This window comes from Myodes glareolus, chromosome 8 (assembly GCF_982192425.1).
Source record: "Myodes glareolus chromosome 8, mMyoGla1.1, whole genome shotgun sequence".
Classification (NCBI taxonomy): Eukaryota; Metazoa; Chordata; class Mammalia; order Rodentia; family Cricetidae; genus Myodes; species Myodes glareolus.
The window spans coordinates 583,746-593,133 of NC_142033.1; the positions used below are offsets into that span (position 1 = coordinate 583,746).

Genomic DNA, 9,388 nt, shown 5'->3' on the forward strand with positions numbered 1-9,388 from the left:
GCATTTGAGGCCTCTTTTCCTGGACCCTTTCTCACAGTTCTCCAGGGCAGTGTTCACAGTGAATCATTCTGGACATGTGCCCACAGGATCCTCAGAATCACAGACTTGGAAATACAGGCAGCCTCACCCATTCCTAGGAATAAAAACTGAGAAGCCCTGCGCCTGGGTTCAGCCAGCCTGGGAGACACAGGAGCCTCAGGATGCAGAGAGAAGAAAAGCTTCAGGGCCTGAGGATGGGGCAGGGACTCGGCAGCACCTGGGCCTCAGAGCTGGACAGGTTCATAGATTATTACCTCCAAACCAACATCAGCTTCCGTAATGATGTCAGAACTGTCATCAACACCATGTGTGCCTTCCTGAAGGAGAGGTGCTACCGAGACACTGACTACCCTGTGAGGGTTGCCAAGGTCATGAAGGTAAGCCCCTCTCAGCCTGAACTGACCCAGATGGGAGGAGAGGACCCTCAGGAATCAGACTGTAGCCCTGATCCTGTTCCCCACTTCTGTTCACAGCCGTGTAGTGGTTTCTGCCCCCAGGTCCCACATCTGTGTTAGGAAAAGAGCCCCAACTACAGTTTGTACTCCACCCTCCAAGGTCACATTCATTTCAGAGTCAGGGAACCTGAGCCCAAGCTTGGCGAAGTAGCTTTCTGGAGGGTGGTGGATCAGAGGAACCAATCTTCACACTGCTGTGTGGCCTTTGGTTAGTTACCTACCTTCTGTTTGTACAGTGTTCTCTGCACACCTCCTGTGATGGCACAGGACATGTAGACTAAGTCAAATGTGACACGGGACAGGACAGTACCCCATGTGTAGGTAACTGGATTGATGGGTCCTCACTGGGCTTGAGTCAGAGTCTGTCAGACCGAACTTCATGATAGTACCTAAGTCTCACTCACTGTTAAAGCTGCAGAAATAATATTGCTGTTGGTTTATTTCTCATTTTACTTTTAAATTCCTGTGGATGTGTGCTGTGCACATGGTAGTGGGGTGCCTTCAGAGCTGAAGAGTGGATGTCACATCCCTTTTAGCTGTAGTTACATAGGTGGTTGTGAACTGAGCTACGTGGGTGCTGGACACTAAACTCAGGACATTTTTAAGAACAACAGGGTCTTTTAACTACTGAGCCACCTTTCTTTCCCCAGATATGATGTTTTTAATCATCATCATCATTATTATCATCATCATCATCCTGACTATGGTTTTCTCTCCTTCCTCTCCTACCTCCCCTGTGTCCTCCAAGTCCACTCCTCCACAGTTTCTCTATAGAAGCAGAAAGGCCTCCCACGACTATTAACTAGCCATGGCATATCCTTCTCCTCACATAAGGCTGGATGAGGCAACCAAGTAGGGGGAATAGGGTTCCAAAAGCTGGCAAAAGAGTCAGAGACTGTTAGAAGTTCCATAAAGAGACCAAGCTATACAACCACATCATATAAGCAGAGGCCTAGGTCAGTCCCATGCAGCCTCCCTGGTTTTCAGCTCAATCTCTGTGAGCCCCTATGAATCCTGGTTAGCTGATGCTACAGGTTTCCAGGCAGTGTCCTTGACCCCTCACCTTCTTATAATCCTTCCTTCTCCCTTCCACAGGATTTCCCAGTCTCCCATTGATGTTTGGCTGTGGGTCCCCAGAAATGACATTTGTAATGACCTTTGGCCAGTGCTCACATGAGTTAAGTGACTGTTCTCAGCATTTTATTTAGGGAGGCTCTCCTAGTATAAGTTCTTCTTCTTTATTTTATTGTTGTTTTATAGGTTTGGATTCATTTTTACTCTTTTTTCTGTGGTTCTATGACTTTTATGTTATTCTAGATTATATAAAGCCAATTTGTTTTAATAATGTGATATTGTATAAATGTATTCCCTCCAACTAACAATGCTAACAATGAAGCTCCTGACAATACTTTCATATGTATATATTAATTATATATGTATATACTCTCCTCCCACAGACTACCATCCTGTTATTTGCCCCTCCCCCATCAGAACATTCCCAGAGAGTCTCCTTCTGATTTCATATCACATGAGTGCAGCTACATCTGCACTCTAAGACCTTAGAGGAAATGTGCTACCCTTTCTACCACCATTGCCATCCCTTGCACCTCATTTCCTTTAGACCCCTCTGTCTTTCTCATACTCTCTCCCTCTCCTCTATCTGTCTCTTTCTCTCTCTGTCTCTCTCTGTCCCTCTATCTCTCTCTCTCTCTCTCTCTCTCTCTCTCTCTCTCTCACACACACACACACACACACACACAGACGTGCAGATATTTAACTCTAAACTCCAGAGAATAAATCTGATGTCTGTCATTCTGAGTCTGACTTATCTCTCCTACCATGAAGAGATCCAGAACCAACTATTTTACCACATAGATCCTGATTTTACTGCTCAGTGCAAATCCGGCTTTCTCTATCCATCATCACGCTAGTTGGTGTACCCTTAGGCTGTACAGCATCTGGACTCTCTGTTCCTAGTCTTTCTCATTGTTGTCTTTCAGGGTGGCTCCTCAGGCAAAGGGAAAATGTTCATGGGCAGGTCAGATGAAAAACTCATGATGTTCCTTAACAATTTCACCAGTATTGAGGATCAGTTAAAGCAATGAGAAGAATTCCTAAAGGAGATTGAGAAACAGTTGTGCCAGTTATAGGGCAAGCAAAATTTCCCAGTGAAATTTGGGTCCTCAGATCATGAAAGAACAACTCCCCGGGATAATCTTGAAGCTGAGTTCTGCCGAGCTCCAGCAGGAGGTGGAGTTTGATGTTTTGCTGGCCTATGATATCCTGGGTAAGCCAGTCAGAGCCTCAGCTCATCCTTCTGATTGCCTTCATCCCCTCTTCTCTCTCTCTCTCTCTCTCTCTCTCTCTCTCTCTCTCTCTCTCTCTCTCGTGTCATATGTGGATTCATTGTGGGGAGGATGTTATCATGAACCATGGCTAACACACCTCAACAGTCATCCATCTTTTCTGAGTCCTGGTCTCTCTGTGACCTGGAATTACACATTAATCTTGACTGACTGGACAGAGCCCTGGGAAACCTCTTTTCTTCACCTCCCCAGCTCTGCAATTACAATCCTGTGCAACCACTCCCAGTGTTTCCATGAGTCCTGGGCTTCCAAGATGGGTCCTCATGATTGTGAGCTAATCACATTATTGATAATCTCACAAACTCACACCTCCTATTCCTGAACTGAAAGTGTTTATCATTAGAGAAATTCACCCAAACAGAGGATCGCTTTAGAGGTGAGCTGGGGAGGAGGGATTTAGAAATTTGGGAGTGGGGAATGAGAATCCATCAGAGAAGGACATTAAGAAGCAAGCTGGCCCACTGAGGGAATAAAGGCACATTAAATTTGCCATCAGTTTACCACCAATATTTGTGGCTGACTGGATTTTGTCTTTCTAAACATGAGGCAGTTGAGAACTCACTGAAATTTATAAACTGATGCATTTTTTTCCAGTGGAAACCTCAGACATGGACAGAGGCCTGGGTGTCTGTGGGAGGTTTAGTGCAAGATGTATAACTTGTCAGAGGAGTGCTATCTGCCTCAAGAATCCTGGAAACCCAGTCGTCACCACCCCAGCCTCCAACATGTATACACGTTATATTATTCATGAAATGACCCTCTACATTAAGATATTATATCAGGCCTGACACACAATGTACCTCCAAAATTGAAAATTATCCAGCTCTTCCCAAAGACAACCAGGGACACCCCTGAAAGCACACTGGGCCTTGGGAAGTGAAGAGAATACTTGAGGCTTTATATTTGGGGAACACAGCACCCCCTGATGGCCACTGTGTGAACAGCTGCTGTTAACTTAAAGACCAGGTCACTGCTCTTGGTTTAGGAGAGCCATGGAAACAGTAGAGTCTCGGGCATCAGAGAATGAGAGGCAAGCCTGGGAGAAAGGGCAACTGTATGCTGTGGGAAGCTGTAAGGAGAGGGGGCCCACAGGGAATGATCAAGAAACACCATAATGCGGTTCCCCCAGAAACCTGTCTTGGTCATAGACTTCCCCAACCTCAGGCAGCTTTCTAGTAAGGAAATAAGGCCACCACAGAAGAACCCCTTAGGAATGGCTGTGTGGGTGACAACCCAAGAGAGGACCCTGCCACAACCCTACCCAAGATGACATAGCCAATGAGCCCTATTCTGCTGGACCCTCAAGTTGAAAATCAGTCCATGAGGTAAGTCCCCAACTCCATCAGGAGGTGACTTTTTACTATGTCAGCATCAAATCCTAATGGTGTGGCCTGCTACAGCCACAGTCACACATGTGCACACACCTAAGATGTAGCCTGCTGCCTGCCTAATCCACTCAAATGTGCACATGCACCCACACACAATTGCACACATACAGCTATTCCATAGCATGCTGTCCATCTACAAGTTCATAGGACACACACACACATATACACACACACACATACACACACACACACACACAAACACACAAACACACACCCTGCTCTTCTCAGAACCTAGATAAATAAAGTCACATGACATTAAGTTAGGTTCTTCAATGTAAACACACAGTGACTGGGGAGATAGCATAGTGGATAAGGGGAATTTTGAACATGCACGAAGACCTAAGTTCAAATCCCCAACATCCACCTAACTTAGAAAGTGTTAGTCATGGACCTGTAACCCTGGCACTATGGAGGCAGAGACAGGAGAATCTCTGTGGTTTTCTGGATGCTAGTCCAGCTCCTTGCTCAAAGAGAAAAAAAGGATCAGGTGACATACTATAAAGGAAGACACCCAATGTCCCATACTACCTCCAATCATACATGTATAACTTTTCATGAACACAAATATCAGACTCTGTAAGCCTGAGATGCATGATATAAAATGCAGCAGACTGCTCCCAGACTGCTCCACAGTAAATTTGGCATGAGCAGGAGTGCACACACATGACAAGCCCTGTGCAGAAAATACTGGGCACACAGGATGTGGTTGACCATTATTAGATGACCGCACAACCCTCTTGTGTGTGACCTCAGTATGATGTTTCCTCCCACCACTGTCTCCAGGCCTGTGAGGAAGGCACTATATTAGGAACACATGGTGTATGCAGTTCTGAGGTGTGCTGGGACACATGGATGTATTGGGAGTGATGCTTGCAGTGGTTAATCTCTGCCCCATTCACAGAATCCCACAGCCTGTGAGCTTGTCACCCCAGACAAACCAAAGAACCTCAGAAAAGAGCTGTGGTATTAACTAAGTGAAGCCTCCTTTACAGGTGATGTCAATGTCTACAACAAGCCTGAACCCCAAGTCTACAGAAGGCTAATCAATGAGTGCACCTCCCTGGGGAAGAAAAGCGCGTTCTCCACCAGCTTCACAGAGCTGCAGAGTAACCTCCTCAAGGATCGTCCACCCAAGCTGAAGAATCTTATCTGCCTGGTCAAGCACTGGTACCAACTGGTATGGCATCTAGTCCAGCCACTGTGGGTCCTGTTTATACATGGATGGATACAGGCCAGAGAAAAGCAGGGATATTCTAGTTTGCTTTCTGTTGACACAATATTTTATCACATGACCAAACGTCTCTTGGTAAGGAAATGTCTTATTAGGTTGCACATTCCCAGTCACAGTCCATCACTGAGGAAGTCAGAGCAGTAACTGAAGCAGAAACCATGGAGGAATTCTGCTCACTGGCTTGCTCTCCATGACTCATGCAGCTTGCCTTTCTGTATACTCCAGGGTCATCTGCCCAGACATGGCACCTGTCACAGTGGGCTGTCTCTCTCTCGTTAATCATTGATTAATAAAATGCCCCACAGGGCAGTTTGATAGAAGCATTTTCTCATTTGTGAGTCCATCGTCTCAGGATGGCTCTACCTTTATGTCAGGTTCACAAAAAGGAAAAAAAGAAAAACAGGGGGTGAGAAAATAGAAAATGAGAAGGAAAAGAGGGGAAGGAGAAGCAGAAGGGGAGGATTTGAGAGAAGAGAAGGAAAGGGGAGACAGCAGGGGAAGGTGATGCTGTAGGAGGGAGAAGGAAGGGGGAGGGGAGCTGGAGGAAGGAGGACTTTTCACGCTTGTTCCAGTAGGTGTCTTCTAGTCCACTTTCCAGTTAGCCTACTCTTTCTTCAGCCATATCTGGTCCACTGCTTCCTGGTTGCTACATCATTTGTGTCTGGATTTTTGCTTCCTTCTGGGGCTAAGCCTGTCACATTCTCTGGTTTCTATTTTCCTGCCATTTCAAGCTATTAGCTCTTTAAACAGGCAATCTCTTTTTATTTTCTGTACCTTTTAAAATGTTTGCATGATGTTTCTGTCTATATACCTGTTCTAGGGAGCGCATGTGTCTGTGCTTATATGTGTGTGCACATACATGTGGAGGCCAGAGTATGAGTCACTCTCCATTTTGTAAATCCACTCAGGGCCTTACACTTGAGCCCACAGAGTGCTAAATCGACAGTTCTAAACAGTTGTAGAGCCCTGGGAACTCCATCTCTTCCACCTAAAGCTGGGATTATGAGTCACTGCTCTCATAAGCCTGTGTGTGCTGGGATCTGAACTCCCTGACATGAGTGGGGGGGCACTTTACTGACTGGGCCCTCTCCCTCTCTCCTCCCCTGTTATTTCAGAGCCTGTTATAAAACCATAAATAGTGAGCATCATGACTATCCTGCTCTGACCCTCACTTCTTGGCTGTCAATCACTGTGTCATGATTCCTCCTATGCCTGCTGGTAAATGCTCAGTGTGGATCATGCAGCCTCCATTTCAAACACTCAGTCCTTGGCTATAGCAGGGGAGTGTCCATAGACTAAATCTACATAAACAGTCCCCACACAACAGCTGACAACCCTGTTTATCTCAATGTCGTTCTCTTCATATTGTAAGGAGAAGTTGGGTGAGCCGCTGTCCCCACAGTATGCCCTGGAGCTGCTGACAGTCTATGCCTGGGAATGTGGGAATGGAGTCACTGAGTTCAATACAGTCCAGGGCTTCGAGACAGTTTTGGAACTGATCACAAAATACAAGCAGCTTCAAGTCCATTGGACAGTTTATTATGACTTTCAAGACCAGGAAATCTCAATGTACCTGCTGAGTCAGCTCACAAGAGCCAGGTAGCCTGTCTCCTCAAGACTCAACCTCCCCACCAGGGAAGACCATGCTGTAGCAGTGTCGAAATGGGGAGGTGGGAGCTCCGTGTCAATGGAGCGTTTCCTGTCCTGTCACTGTGTTGAACACTGTTCACTTGTCACATGATTGACATGAAGACCTGCAGCCCTGGGAGGCAGAGGTGGGCTTTCCTGTCTGTAGATGAAGAGACCAAGACTACACCCAAACAGCAGAGAGACACTGCTTGCTTTACAGTCATTCTTGGTCTCAGTGATTGTCACATCACCCCTGCAGAGTTCCTGTTGCTCAGCCTCCTAAGAAATGACAGCCTCTACTCTGAGAGTCTGCTTTGTGTTCAGGCTCCATCCTGCATTATCATACAGTAGCTCACTGGATCCACACACATGCTTGTCTTGTGTTCTTTATCATACAGTAGCTCACAGGATCTGCACACATGATTGTCTTGTGGTCTTTATCATACAGTAGCTCACAGGATCTGCACACATGCTTGTCTTGTGATCTTTATCAGACAGTAGCTCACAGAATCCCCACTAGGGCTCTATAAGTTGTGCTTAATAGAATCCTTCTCTCTCTGATGATATGAGGAGGTTCGGTCAATAACACACTTGTCACGTAAGCAAGGATCAGGAGCCTAATATCATCACCAGAATCACATAAATGAGTCAGACAAGGAGATGTGCACTTGCCATTCCAATATGTGGACAACGAGGTCCCTGCACTGGCCAGCAAGGGAGCATAGTCTCCTTGGTGAGTTTCAATGCAATGCAACCCAAACGTCAAGGAGACAGCACTTGAGGAGTATAGCATTCTGTGTTGATTACACACACACAAATATGCACACATACAAAAGCATATATGTGCATGAAAATACACATGTACACAGAAACACACACACACATACATACATGCACACAACACACACAGGAGGCCAGTAGGATGAGAGAGCTGAAGCCACTGACTCAAGTACTGTCAGCTAAGGAGATGTGTGGCTGGGATTCCCATGGACTCAGAAGTAAATGCTCAGCTCCATGAAGCAGCTCATCTTTCCTATCTCATTGCCATGTGACCCATGGAACTCAGCAGGGCTGCGTCACAGTCACAACGTGGCACAGAGGGACCTACACTTGAACCTTTCCTCTCCTGGGGCAGGACTTTTCTGATGCTAGGGAACAGATGATATCATGCATGGCCTCAGGATTGAGCTTAGAATGGGTTCAGGGATGTGGGAAGCAAACCTCAGAAGGTCAGGAAGAAAAGGAGAATAGACCCAGGAGGGAGACACCTGTGACTGCTGTGACATTTAGGACTGTCACACAGCAAAAAGGTGGCTTGGCTCTCTCTCCCATTTTGGAAGATCTGTTATTGAATGAAGGGTACTCAGGTAGGGCTATGTACACTTTCAACGGGATAAGTTCCCCCACCCCCAAAAGTCCTAACTGCCATCTTCACAAGTTGGGGATATGCTGTCCCTTCTTCTGAGGGGTTCCAGGTAGCCAGTCATGGTGCCCTACTCCCAGGCTCATTTGCATACCCTTCCAACTACCAATGTGGGCTCATGTCTCATGACATGATTGGTGTTTTCTGTTACAGACCGAAGTTCCTGTGCCACAATAACAGGTTAGCTATTTTTCTTTGTTGTTTTGGTTGTCTTGAAGTGGACTTATGCTGTGTAGTCCTAGGTGGCCTGGTCATTGCCATCCTCCTGCCTTAGTGCTGAGATAATTGTAGACCTGATGTTCTCTGCCTTCCCTCCATTCTCAGGTAGACAAGAACTGGAATTGTGTCCTCCTGTGAGTGCAGCAGCATCTGCCCACAAGGGTCCTGAGTCAGGAGATGTGCTCCTCTGCTGCAGGCCTTGACCAGAGAGGGCAGGATGCTGCCCAAGCCCCCAAATGGTGAGTATCCAAGCTGGGATTAGACTCCAGGCTTCCTACCCCTGCCCGCCGACCCTTCCATCCAGTCCCATCACAGACAGCCTTCCTCACAGCCTGCTTTATCTGTCTTATCCTCTACCAGTGTCATCTGTGGGACAAGAGATTCAGAAGGGGAGGGAGAACTCAAGTTTGACTTCTGTCTGTATATGTAATGGGAATATCTGTTCAATGTCTGATCAATGACAGTAAACCACAAAAGATGCCATGAGACTGTGTGAGATGAACCAAAGAGGTATAGGTGTGTGTGTGTGTGTGTGTGTGTGTGTGTGCGTGTGCGTGTTATGTGTGTAGATATGTGTATGTGTTGTGTTTCTGTGTTTATGTGTGTGTGTGTCTATAGTTAACTAGATGCATTTATTG

The 9,388-nt window shown here is 46.4% G+C and overlaps 1 pseudogene; it reads left to right on the top strand.

The window, feature by feature from the left end:
* Positions 1-233: 233 nt before the first annotated feature.
* On the top strand, positions 234-7,082 carry LOC148121075 (2'-5'-oligoadenylate synthase 1A-like; annotated as a pseudogene).
* Positions 7,083-9,388: the final 2,306 nt, after the last annotated feature.